The sequence below is a fragment of the Vespa velutina genome, chromosome 18 (assembly GCF_912470025.1).
Source record: "Vespa velutina chromosome 18, iVesVel2.1, whole genome shotgun sequence".
NCBI lineage: Eukaryota > Metazoa > Arthropoda > Insecta > Hymenoptera > Vespidae > Vespa > Vespa velutina.
In genome coordinates, this window is record NC_062205.1 from 3,280,221 (window position 1) to 3,293,090 (window position 12,870).

The window sequence follows — 12,870 nt, forward strand, 5'->3', positions numbered from 1 at the left end:
TTTTCTTTTTTTTCTTTTGTTTCTTACCTTCTTCCTTAGAATTTTGGTCGAAATTTATGAGCGTTTTCGTATGTATCGTCGTAGTTCTCTAGTAGTTTCTTTTCTTATCCTTTTTCTTTTTTTTTTTTTTTTTGTCCTTTTTTTTTAGATTAGAATCTCCATTTAAAAAATTTTATCGCGGTCCTAGATGAAAGCGAGAGAGAGAGAGAGAGAGAGAGAGAGAGAGAGAGAGATTTATTCGTTAGGATAACAAGCAACATTCGTTGATGTTAATTATGTTTTTCTTTGTGTTAGATTGTTTTATTGTCGAATGATCGACCTCCCGAGGACGTTAATTGTTCATGGGAAAATTCTTCCATCCTTTAGCGATCTTGGTAATAAGATAGACCGATCAAAAGATACATTGCAGTAGGCAGGAAGGATAGTTGTAGTAATCTAAGCGATTACATCTCTGTCCGTTTCGGTCAAGGAAGATACAAATCGCGTTGTCTTTATTTCCCGATCGATACGATCTGACGAAAGTAATTAAAACAAAGGATGTGGTTTAGTACGTCAGACATAAGGACGTGAATTATCGATCATTAATTATCATTATTTCGAGCGACGTACGTCGGAATCTCTCGTGTACGTCGTTTCGTGATATTCATACGTCACACAATTCCGCAGGACCTCGAATAATAATTAACGATCTTTCGGTCAAGCGGGCAAACACTATTAACGGCTTGCGTATTGGTTCTTTCTCGCATTAACATCAACCGGCATTAATAAGATCGTATAACTCGTCGAGTCAAAAAGGGAAGCCGACGTTTATTGGCAGATGAAATCAATGATGCCGACTAATTATTTTGTACGTATTCTCTTATGGAATCCCGCTGAAACGTTTCATCGTTAAATTTTAATGTCCTAAACGAAGATTTTTTTATTTTTCTCTTCTCCTTTCTTTTTCTTTTTCTTTTTTTTCCTTTCTTTTCTTTCTTCGATTAACGATAAACTTATTTGTTAGCTGTTAAAACCAATGGAGAGCGAAATTATGATATAAGCTGTAAAATAATTTCAATTTTTTTGTTTTGCTCTTGTAAGAGCTCCGCCATCGTGGCAAATCTAACGACGACGTGGACTGATCGGTTTTCATATCTAACGTATCTACAAATCTATCTATTATTTATATATATAATATACACACACATATATATACACATATATATATATATATGTATATAGCTATGTATGTGCATTGTACATGTTAACGTACGTAAAGCCGAGGTTAAGATAATTAATAACTCGATATCCCAAGATCGACGTTGATTCTCTCTCTCTCTCCTTTTCTCGAAGCAACTGCTTCTCCGTGGCCTTTGATCGAACTCCGTTCGGTTCTCGCGATATTATCGTCATTATTGGATCCATCGATCGTGAGTATCATTGGACCTTCTCCATTGGCGTCGACTTTTCCAGAAGCCATAGTGATCACAAAGTAAATGCACTCGTATTCGTACTTGTCGATGTTAAGTGACACGCGAGCCTTCGGGCGTCCTCCAAGTGAAAGTCTTGTTTGATATCTTTTTTATAGGCCGTAGGTTCTTATAAGATAAATATATATATATATATATATATATATATATATATATATATATATATATCGGATGTAAAGCCGATTTGAAAGCGCGTAAGTATTATGATAGAAAAATAATTTAGTGTCGGCATAGGTAAAACATTCCGAAGTTTTGCGATATATATCGAACACCATTAGTGGTAGCTCGGATCGTTTTGATCTCGTGCTCGGGAATTGGTCGCACGCAATTAAAGCGCATATAGGAATTCTATCGATGGATTACTCTCGTATCTGGGACAAGTGCAGTCACCCTTCTCTCCCTCTCTCTCTCTCTCTCTCTCTCTCTTTCCCTCTATCCTTCTTTCCTCGTTGTCGTTGACTTTAGGTTCATTTCACGAATGTAATGTTAGCCGATCGTTTCTACCGTTAGGTGCGCAGTATTACTACCGTTTCAACTGCCAAGTTTTATTCAGAAGCATCGTATAGTCATTGTTCTAATGTCCTTTAGATATTAAAGAGTTTTCTTTAATTTTTTCTTTTCTTTTTTTTTTTTTTGATTCCGTTAAAACGTAAAAATAAAACTTTGATTTTGTTAAGCGGCACGTTTTGACGCCTATGTGTGTTAATTCGATATAAGTACATGTAGTCCGGGGATTTCTTAACCAGTTAAAATACAAAGTAAAATTTTTGAGACAGACAGCAGGAATGATTGATTTCTTATGGCGGATGATTTCAATGTAGATGGAAATTAATGATCTTGAATCGTACCTTCGATCGATCGGCGTTTCGATTCTAGATTATGACCACCGTGCCGATTCGATCATCGATTCCGTTACATATCGTTCCTGAATAGTTTGCGGATCGTTTTTCCGGGTCCCTTTTTCTCTTTCTTCTTCCTCTTTTCTTCTTCAAAGGTAATATACCATCACGATCTAATACTGAGAATGGTATTCGACGAATCGATACCTTCGAAGTGTTTCTATACCGTGTTTGTTACGCCACTTGGAAGTGAGTACTGCGGAAGCAATTCGTGGTTGAGCCGATTCGCGCACGAGTTTCACAGATCCACTTCACTGGCGCCCCGGCGCGGCATGTTTTATTCCGCTACGGTGGCTACCCAGCTTCACCGCGCATCGGATTATGATAATATTTTGCGTTCGTGCTTCTGTGAACTCTAAACCAGTGGTTTATCCAGGAAAGTCAAATATTACGTTTGCGGATCGATAGGAATATAGATGATAGCAGTTCTATTTTCTTTTTCTCTCTTTGTATCGGTCGATGATCGCTTCTTAATATTGTGAATCTAAATAAAATATTTTATTAGCGCGACATCTTTCTTGTATTTATTTGACGAGATATTCGATAGATAGGTATAAATCATTTGATGCAAATCCATTTAGAATCATCGGAGTATAGGATAAAAAAAAAAGAAATTAATTCAACTCGATTAAAAAATCGTTTTTTTTTTGTTTTGCTTATTTCCTTTCTTTTTTTCTTTCTTCAATTTGTTGCAATAAGCGCAAATGATTTGGCCTTTAAAAAAGGAATCGCACGCTTTGTATTGTAACGAGTAACCCATCGAGACCATCGATGATTCTTCAGTATTCACGAGCGCGTGCGGTTTATATTCTGCTGCCGAGGGTCGGCTTTACGTTTAAGGGCACCTCGGTTACATTGTGTAACAGGATGTGAAAAAAGAGCCGTCTGTCGCGTATGGGAAGACGGACAAGTGTTCTTCTCTCTATCCCTCTCAAATCGATCAAAGCTTTTACCCTTCGAACACGTTCCATCGTAAATTGGGCTATCTATGGTACCCTCCACTTGAGATTATTATCTCTTTCGTATCATGGGTCAACGAAAAGGGGAAAAAAAAAAGAAAAAAAGAAAAAAAAAAAGAAAAAAAAAAATAAAGAAAGAAAAAAAAGAAAAGAACAAGTTGTTACTGTTCATCTTGGGAAACATAATTTACGTTCGCTTCATTAACTTCTAATTTCACGCGTATCCTCGCAATTCAGAGCAACCTTGAAAGGTTCCGCTCGAGCGAGCGGAGCTTTGAAATTCTAACACTCCGCTTCGCTTACCCAGACGATTCATATCTCTTTATGAGAATTAAAAGTTTATCGATAATTGAACTCGATCGTTGATTCGTTAAATTCAACGTGAATTGTTTCTAAATCGATCGTTTATATCTTTATCTATTGATTCAAACCAAAATAATAATAAAGATAAGAAGGAATTTATATAATTATAAATTTTTCAATCGCATATCTATTAATACTTACGTAAATCACATGATTCTTTATATATGACGTATTACTTTAAACAGGATTTCCATGTTCTCTCAAGGTCCCATTCAAAATTACCGGATGGTGGATCATTGATGGATGCATCGTTCAAGAAAGCTGACATAACACGACAGTTCTTATAAAGTTTTTTTTTTTTCTTTTTTGAATATCGACCTAATAACATTATTACTGATCAATTTAAACGATAATAATAATGTCGAAGATAATGAAAATGTTTTCTTTATATAATTTTCTAAATTCTTTATGTATTAATATTATATATAAATAACAGAATCGTTATGGTAATGTATTATTTTTGATAGGGTTTCCGTGTCCTCCTGAGGTTAGTCCAGTTAAAATGACCGGTTGGTAGAGCGTTGATATATCGTCGAGGAAGCTGACATAACACACAGCCCTTTTAAAAGGGAACGGCCTTCTGTTTTTGAGAACGTGTCCCACACAGAGATCGGCATCTACTTCTCCGGTTTATCCGAAGCGTGTTGGTTCTCGTCTTACGTTTAGCGCCGGGGGAGTAGAAAGTCTCGTGCTAAGAGTAGTCCTACGAAAGGAAGAAGTAGATGATGATGATGATGAAGAAGAAAAAGAAGAACAAGAGGAAGAAGAAGAAAAGAAAGAAAAAGCAAAAGAAGTACGAAAAGGGGTTTCGGAAATAAGAAGAAGAAGGAACCGACGCGACTCATGAGAGAAGAAGAAGAAGAAGAAGAAGAAGAAAAGAAAGAACATCGAGGAACAACGTAAGTGCTCGCGTTCTCGTATTACGAAGTGCTTGGCTTACCCTGCCAGAGCCCTGTCTAGATGATCCCACAACACATCGTTCGTATTAAACACGTGTGCGAAATCACGCATTAGCGTGAGCAATATCGAAATTCGTGAAAGGGTGCGATATTCGGTCGCGTGGGCCCACGCGCCTGCATTGGCGTAAACGCTAACGAATATTTCTATCGGCGTTAAACGAAATAAATCATCACGTAAATATTTCGTAATACGATTGTATTTAAAACATTACGAATTAATGAGCATAAAATGGAGAGAATCTCGTCGATCGAGTTTAAACACGATATACGTTTCATTGAACTTCCTACGATATTATCGTAGGAAAATACGTATTATATGAAATAATACGTTTGAAATAAATCCTCGGGATTTACATAAGTTCGATCCCACTGGATGAGTATCCGACCGAGGAATGAGTGAGATCAAGAGGGGAAGAAGAAGAAAAAAAAAAAAGAAAAAAGAAAAAAAATGAAAGGAATTGGAGAGAATTAAAAGCCGAGCACGGTGTATATCATAGCAGCCGGGGGTTTTTAAATCGCTCCCGGTTTATGCTGACAATGACGCGGTGATTGCGACAGATGCGTGGGTCGTTTATGTCCCTTTAAAAAAGGAAAAAAGAAGAAGAAAAAAAAAAGAAAAAAGGGTGGGGGGACGGACGTTTTCGCACCCCCTTTAGCAGGCTCCAAGCAGCTCGTTCCACGCCCTCCTTTTAACTCGGCTCCGGGGTCCTTCCCTCCTGAAAAACGTACAGGTGCGTGCCACGAGCTTCCCATTGACACGCTTCTCTCTTTCTTCTCCCCTACTATTCTCTCTCTCTCTCTCTCTCTCTTTCTCTGTCTCTCTTTCGCTTTCATCGTCCAGATGCATCGCCGATGCAACACTCCCGCGGGCGCAAAACACGAGTGCAGCAAGGCGCTTGGCAAAAGGCAATGGCGCGCATCTGGCACGAGGGGGCGATCGGTAACCCGATCGAAGGCAAACCTGTGTGCTTCAACGTGTTGTTGTATACCACGAACCACACTCTCTCTCTCTCTCTCTTTCTCTCTCACGCTCTCTCTTTCTCTTTCTATCTTTGAAGGGAGGGAGATCCCTGGTATAGGAAACGACGAAGAGAGGAGAATGCTGTGCTGCTCTCGTAATATCTGGTGACTCCATCCGCGATCGTATCGAGAAAGAAAGAAAGAGAGAGAGAGAGAGAAAGAGAGAAAGAGAGAGATTGACTCTCGGAACGAACATCCAACTCTCCAAGAGAGGAGAACGGAAGCCAGGAGAGATAGCACGAGTATCGTGCGCGAGCACACCGGTTCAAAACACCAACGGATTGGATTTATCTTTCCCCTAGCTAGTCTTAGGATGCTCTACCTCGTTCCTAGTTTCTGTTAAACGTCTTATCCATCTGAATGGTAAAATATTATTCGAGCGAGGATTTGATATTCTCTCTCTCTTTTTTTTTTTTCTTTCATTTTTCTTCTTCTTTTTCTCTCTCTCTTCTTTTTTTTGCGTTTAGTAAGTAATACCTTTTTTTTTTTTTCTTATTGGAAAAAGTAGACTATTTGAGAATAAATGATTTTATTATTTATAATTTCTACGAAAACTTCATAAAATTTCGGACGATGTATTTATTTGTTGGAGAAAATTCTACGGAAGTATTATTTTCTTTTCTCTCTTTCTCTCTCTCTCTCTCTCTCTCTCTCTCTCTCTCTCTCTGTTTCTCTATCTATCTATCTATCTACCTATCTATCTGTCTATCTTTCTCTATCTCTTTCTCAGGGAACATTGAAAGTGAAATCTTTGGATGAAAAGAAACAACAGCTGGAAAGGAACATCGTTTGCTCGTTTTGATATCCGATGACTCCATCCACGATCGTATCGAAACTGTGTAGTAGTAGTAGTTCTTCAGGTTGGCAAACAATGCACGTGATACGGTCTCGCGATGCTGCCCAACAACGATTCATATTTATCTTTTCGAACTAACCGAGCGTGCGCACGTTCTTAGGAGGACGAACGCGAAGAGTTCATTTTTCTTCTTGGTACTCGGGTTCCTTATATATCGTATATACATACGTAAGAAGTTACTTTCTCGTTTATTTATTTATCGCGTCTCACTCGACGACGAGATGATCGAGGAAAAATTTCAGTCGACCTCGTCCTATCCTGATAACGTGTTACTGAATATATTCTCTTTCATATATAGGTGACACCTGTGTCGACCATCGACTGTGAGAGAAACAAGTACAGAAAGAAAGAAAGAGGGAGAGAGAGAGAGAGTGAGAGAGAGAGAGAGAGAGAGAGAGAGAGAGAGAGAGAGAGAGAGAGAGAGAGAGAGATACAAAACACGTTTTCTCTCGAAACGACTACAAATAAACGCAGTGCGGTTACTTTTGTGCTCGCGCGTACCCTACAAGAAATCTCTATATATACGTATACGTATTTCCGTGTGTCGAATCCCTTCCTGCGAATACGTGTAATGTGTGTTTGCGAACGTAGCAAGAATGCATACGCGCACACATACATAGATATAGAGATGTGACTCCAAGGCTCGCAAAAAGATAAATCGTATATATCTGTGTGTAGAGGGACTCTTACACGGAGTATAGAGTCTAACATAACATGTATTTACCTCGCGTGTACTCGGTATAGTAGCTCTTGAGAAGAAAGTGGTAGGGATAACCCGATAATCGACATATCCAGAGTGGTGAGGCCCCTGTTGAACCTATTAAGGCCCAATAACTACGCGTAATAACTCCGTTCAATGGCGGCCGATGATTCGTGGCTAACAACGAGCGTTAAAGTATTTCAAGAATCGATGAAGACGAAGATGGAGAATGTGAATTAGAAGAAGGAGGAAGAAACGAGGAAGAAGTGAGAATGCACCGAAGAGAGAGGCACCGTTTTCTATTTCTTCTTTTTCTCTTTTAATTCACTAGGTAATTGGAATTTCGATCGTGTTAGCGCCAGTTTTACGGTCGATTTTAATGGCTGGTAACGATAATACCGTCTTATTCGCCGATAATGTTTCTCGTAAAAGCTGCGATCTCGTGAATGTGTGATTCTATGTGCGATAAAAAAAGTCAGGACATTTTTTTTCTTTCTTTCTTTTTTTTTTTTTTTTTTTTTTCTTTCTTTCAGTCTGTATCTCAGTGCGTAGAATTTCTCTCTTTCTCTCTTTTTTTTTCCTTCCCCGAATTTTGAGAATGTTTAACGGATCGGACATTGTACTAACGGTTCCGATGACTTTTCGGTCATAATTGCCGGTTCGTTGAGTAGCGTGACTAAGAAGGGTGGTTTTTCGTCTCTCTCTCTCTCTCTCTCTCTCTCAATCTATCTATCTCTCTCTCACAGTGTCTCCGAATTCCACAGAATTTCGATGTTACGGTGGTCGTGGCCGTCGATCTTTCGACTTGACTCGTCCCATCTCTGTCTCTCTTCCTTTCTTCTTTTTCTTTTTTTTTTTTTTTTTTTTTTCTTCAGATACTCCCTCTTCGTTTCCTACCTAGAGGCTCGAGAATCCCGGATGGGCCACCCTGAAATTATTGCGGTGTCCCTCAATTAGGGAGCGTGACCGGCCGTCTCTGGAGATCTTTTCACTTCCCTTCGACTCGAACAGCTTCGGTCGTTCGTCACTCGATGACCTTTTTACTTTTCTCTCTTTTTCCTTAGCTTGCTTGCAGTTGCTGAGACTATTATTGAAGGAATAAAATCAAAGGTGAGAAAGGTAAACGTAGAAAATGCTCGTTCTCAATAATTATTTGCCTATCGGTATATAATTTAATAGGATCGTTTCGTCATAATTATTTTTATTACAATGATGTTCAATAATTAAACAAATATAATTTTAATATAATTATTCAATGCAAATTTCTATATTATTAATATCTTTTTTCGATTTTTCTTTTTTATTGTTAATAGATCATCGCATTTATAAGAATAGAAATGTATATATTCTATGATATGAAGATTCTGAAGTTGGAAAGTGAAAAAGGTATAAAAGGGATGCTATTGGAGAATTAAGAGATAGACGCCTACGTTCAAACGAGCCTTCCTGTCCTGCAACTACACAGCACATTGTATTCCATGTAGGATCGAACGCGGAAGCTGTACATATACATGTATATATATATATATATATATATACATATATATATATATAGGGTGAGTCACTTTTTATAATATTTAAGTTAGTTACCGAGTTACTGCAAAATTTCACACGACTTAGCCACTATTTATGGATAGAAAGAAAAAGAGAGGCAAGGAGAGAAAAGAGAGAGTGAGAGAGAGAGAGAGAGAGAGAGAGAGAGAGAGAAAAAGAGAGAGTGCACGCTTATAAGCTATAACGAGGACATCTTTAACATCCTTATCCACCCTGATCCTGTACCGTTATTACTCTTCCTGCAAACGCGGAACATGTTTTGCTTTTCTTCTTCTTTTCCAACGGAGTGAGAACGGACGAGTTCGTTCGGTCCGACGACAACGACTATACACCAGTTAATTCTCACATATGTGTTAGAGTATATATACATATGTATATATTTGTATATATATATATATACACATATATATATACGTATATGTACATAACTACAAGGAGTAAGTATAGAGCTCGTTGGAACGACACCGATACCGAGAAGAGAAAGAGGCGTATATAGGCGAGGTTTTGCTTTCCTATGGGAGGAGCTGGTTCTCACGTGTTAATTATCCTGCCCAGCCTTATCACGAGCACCAGCAGCCTTCGTTATCAGCTTCGCGATCGGCGAACCTCGCGACGTTATTCAGCTTTACTTCGCTGCTTCTTCTTAATCTTCTTTTTTTTTTCCTTTTTTTTTCTCTTTCCTCCCTTCTTCTTCCTCTTCTTCGTATATTTCATCCCTCTTTTCTCTCTCTCATTTTCTCTCTCTCTCTCTCTCTCTCTCTCTCTCTCTCTCGTTCTCCGCACGAACGACTCAACAATAAAGTCGTTGCTCTAAAGTAGACGCTTCGGCATAGCCAGTAGTTCTCTCCTTTTTTTAATTCTTTCCTGGTTTACGCTATGTTACATTCGCAATCATATATCCTGCTAACTTACGTGTACAGTTTTAATATTTCCGTGTTACCGTTTTATCCATCGCCTTACTACTACTATAACTATCTCATCGTACTGATATTTGCCTTAGAGTTCGGAGTCTATATTAAATATACATTAATGATTATCATTTTACATTAGTTGGCATTCCATCCGTTCGATTAATATTTAATTGGTCAATAATATAAGATATTGAATAATTTTAATTAATTTCTACGATCATGTTTACGTTTTATAATTGTTTGCTATCACACGTTGCTAATCTATCGTATGTTATAATTCCGTGGAATTTTTTCTTCTCGCTCTGCCTTTTTCTTTCTACTTCCTTTTTTTTTTCTTTTTTTTTTCTTTGTCCATTGCCTCCATATGCTTCAGGCATTGATGTCTCTATTTTCGTTTCGAATTCGTCCGTCGTATCGTCTTAACTCGATCGAACACAACCTCGCACGAGTCCGTTAATTCTGAAAGAGCAGATACGTAGGTAGGTAGGTAGGTAGGTAGGTAGGTAGGTAGGTAGGTAGGTAGATAGAGAAGGATTTATGAAAGAAGTGAAGGAACGATGTAAATCGGTGGACTACGGTGGTGCTCAATTAAGCCGCAATTTATTAGGCAATTACGACGTACGGGCCGACAAGCTAAGTCCGCGGAATGCCCTCTTACATCTCTTGGCTTCGAGGAAACAGCAGGAGCATCCATGTTTTAGAATCAGAATCGCAAACGTCGCCAGAGAGAAAGAAAGAGATAGATAGATAGATAGATAGATAGAGAGAGAGAGAGAGAGAGAGAGGAAAACCTTCAAAGAAAATGGAAATATCTCTTCGAATGGGGAAAAAAACGAGAGAGAAAAAAAAAAAGAAAAAGTTCCTACTTATGTGAATGGAGAAACGAATCTTTGTGATTCGTTAGAAAAACTATATTTGAGATGAAGAAACAAAGAATAGAATTAAAAAGAAAGGGAATAAAGAGGACATATGGACGAACGATTTTTACATGAGTATAAGTATAAAAATGTCGTTTCCGGTTGAAATGAATTATTATTATTGAAATATTCATGGCTCGCAAACGATCCGACTATAATACCAATTGGTTTAACAACGATTTTGCCGGTAAGACGAGGATGTTCGCGAGTTATCTTCTCAGAACACCGTGTAGTACTATGATCTACGTTCGACGTTTGTGTGAGTAAGTTAGATGGATATACACCAAAGAGTACATACGTGGTCGTAACGTAGTCCTAATACGAGTTAATTGGATACCGAGTTAATCATAGTTCCTGCCTCGAAGCATTCCGTTGGTCCGCCCAATTATCGCATCGGCTTAGAGGTAAAGAGAGAGAGAGAGAGAGAGAGAGAGAGAGAGAGAGAGAGAGAGAGAGAGAGAGAGAGAGAGAGAAAATGCGCGCGTATTAATTAAGTTATTTTTAACACTTCGCCGACATCTCATCGTTACGCCGTGTTCGAACATCTTTTGCTTGGATTTCAGAGAGTAATTTTCGATTTACGATTAGAACGTTCGAAGATATGAGAGAGCTATGAAAGAGGATGATGCGACGAGATCAATGAGTGAAATTTTCATATCCGTGATATGATAATTATTTGATAACGTTAACTTTCGATCCTAACGATAACGATACCGCTTATACTCGTTTTCTCTCACGGCAAGTTTATTAAAAAATAATATTGTATTCGATGTATATATGTACATGCGTATATAATTGGAGTAAAATACGACATCATAAAGTACGTATGAATTAGATCGATCAATGGATAAATCAATGGATAAGATCAATCGATTGGATCGTATTAATAAATATCGATATAATTAATATGATCTGTGGATGATTCGGAAGATCGAATGAAAGTTCTACGAATGGAGGGAGGGGCGGGCGGGATGATGGTATCGATAAAATGAAGGAATCAATGAAAACACAATTGATAGAGTCATACCGAAGTCATTGGATCACTCGTCACCGATCGTTTCCTCGATCGTAAAAGGAAGAAAGATGATCGGTGATTTCACTTGGCTCTGTTCATTCGTTTGCAACGAAAGTACCACCTTCCTCGGGCTATCGTAAGCGACACCAATCTGCTTAACGATAAATCTTGCGATAATCTCTCTCTCTCTCTCTCTCTCTCTCTCTCTCCCTCTCTTTTTTTCTCTTCCGGTTTTTTTTTTTGCTTTTATAAAAGATACGTGAGCGAACTCCTTAGAAATCGAGAATAAATAATAGACCTTGACGATTAAGGCCAATCGAAACAATTGACCTTTAGACAGACGTTTCTATGACGGACAATCATATAGTAATTGATTTTGTCCTACTTGCAAGAATATAAAATTTAAAAATGTCCGATCGCAGGTAGATTAATAATTTTGTTGGTGTGTAAATCGCGTCGTATGTCGTCGTCGGACGATCGCACGATCGCGATCGACCTCGTCGTTCACTCATGCTCTTCTTCGAAAGTTCACCGACTTCGATGTTCCATCGATGTTTTTGCGGTAGCTGGCTAACCGCAAAGATAGTAAAGAAGAAGGAGCTTCGATATAACAACACCGGCTTGGGAACAACGTTCGGTTTGTCGATTAGTTACACCTTCGGCCTCGGTTTACTCGCTACGATCGATATTTTTCGAAACGGTATTTCGTTGTTCTCGGTAATGGCAAAAGTTAATTGGCTTCGATTTTTTACGAGAACTCAAAGTCGGGTTTATTATTAAATCATATAACTCTATACGATTTCATTTACCGCATTTATTGATCCATATATATATATATATATATATATATATGTGTATATGGGTAATCTATTAATCTTATCCTTCATAAAAGTTTGCTCGTTCCTTTGGTACCTTTGTTAAAACGTTATTTAAAAATTAGTACGATCATCTCGAATCAATCAATCGTTGCGTTGATTTTCTTTCCTCGTACGATACGTGCTTCTAAGGTTAGTTTGACATTCGGCGAATCTCTCGTGATCGTTCTCTTCCTGTTTGAAATGATACCTTTCAAGATTCTTCTCGCCCGAGGCCACTGACATTTCGTGAATGAAATGACCACTTTTCGACGTTTAACGAGCCCACTTCAAGGAGAACTCTTCTTTGCTTAATTTCGTGCCGTGCGTATCGACTTTCGGCGAATGTGGACAGGCGTGGTTCCTACGAAAAATCCTTTCTATCTCTAAGAAT

General features: G+C 38.3%; 1 long non-coding RNA gene across 1 annotated transcript in view; it reads left to right on the top strand.

Annotated features, from left to right (window-relative positions):
* The window catches only part of LOC124955511, a 39,145-nt gene that overhangs the window by 17,903 nt on the left and 8,372 nt on the right, over window positions 1-12,870 (top strand). The window contains exons 8-9 of the long non-coding RNA XR_007102889.1: window positions 8,101-8,335; window positions 8,539-8,781. This is a non-coding gene — a long non-coding RNA (uncharacterized LOC124955511). The remainder of the gene's footprint in view (window positions 1-8,100; window positions 8,336-8,538; window positions 8,782-12,870) is intronic.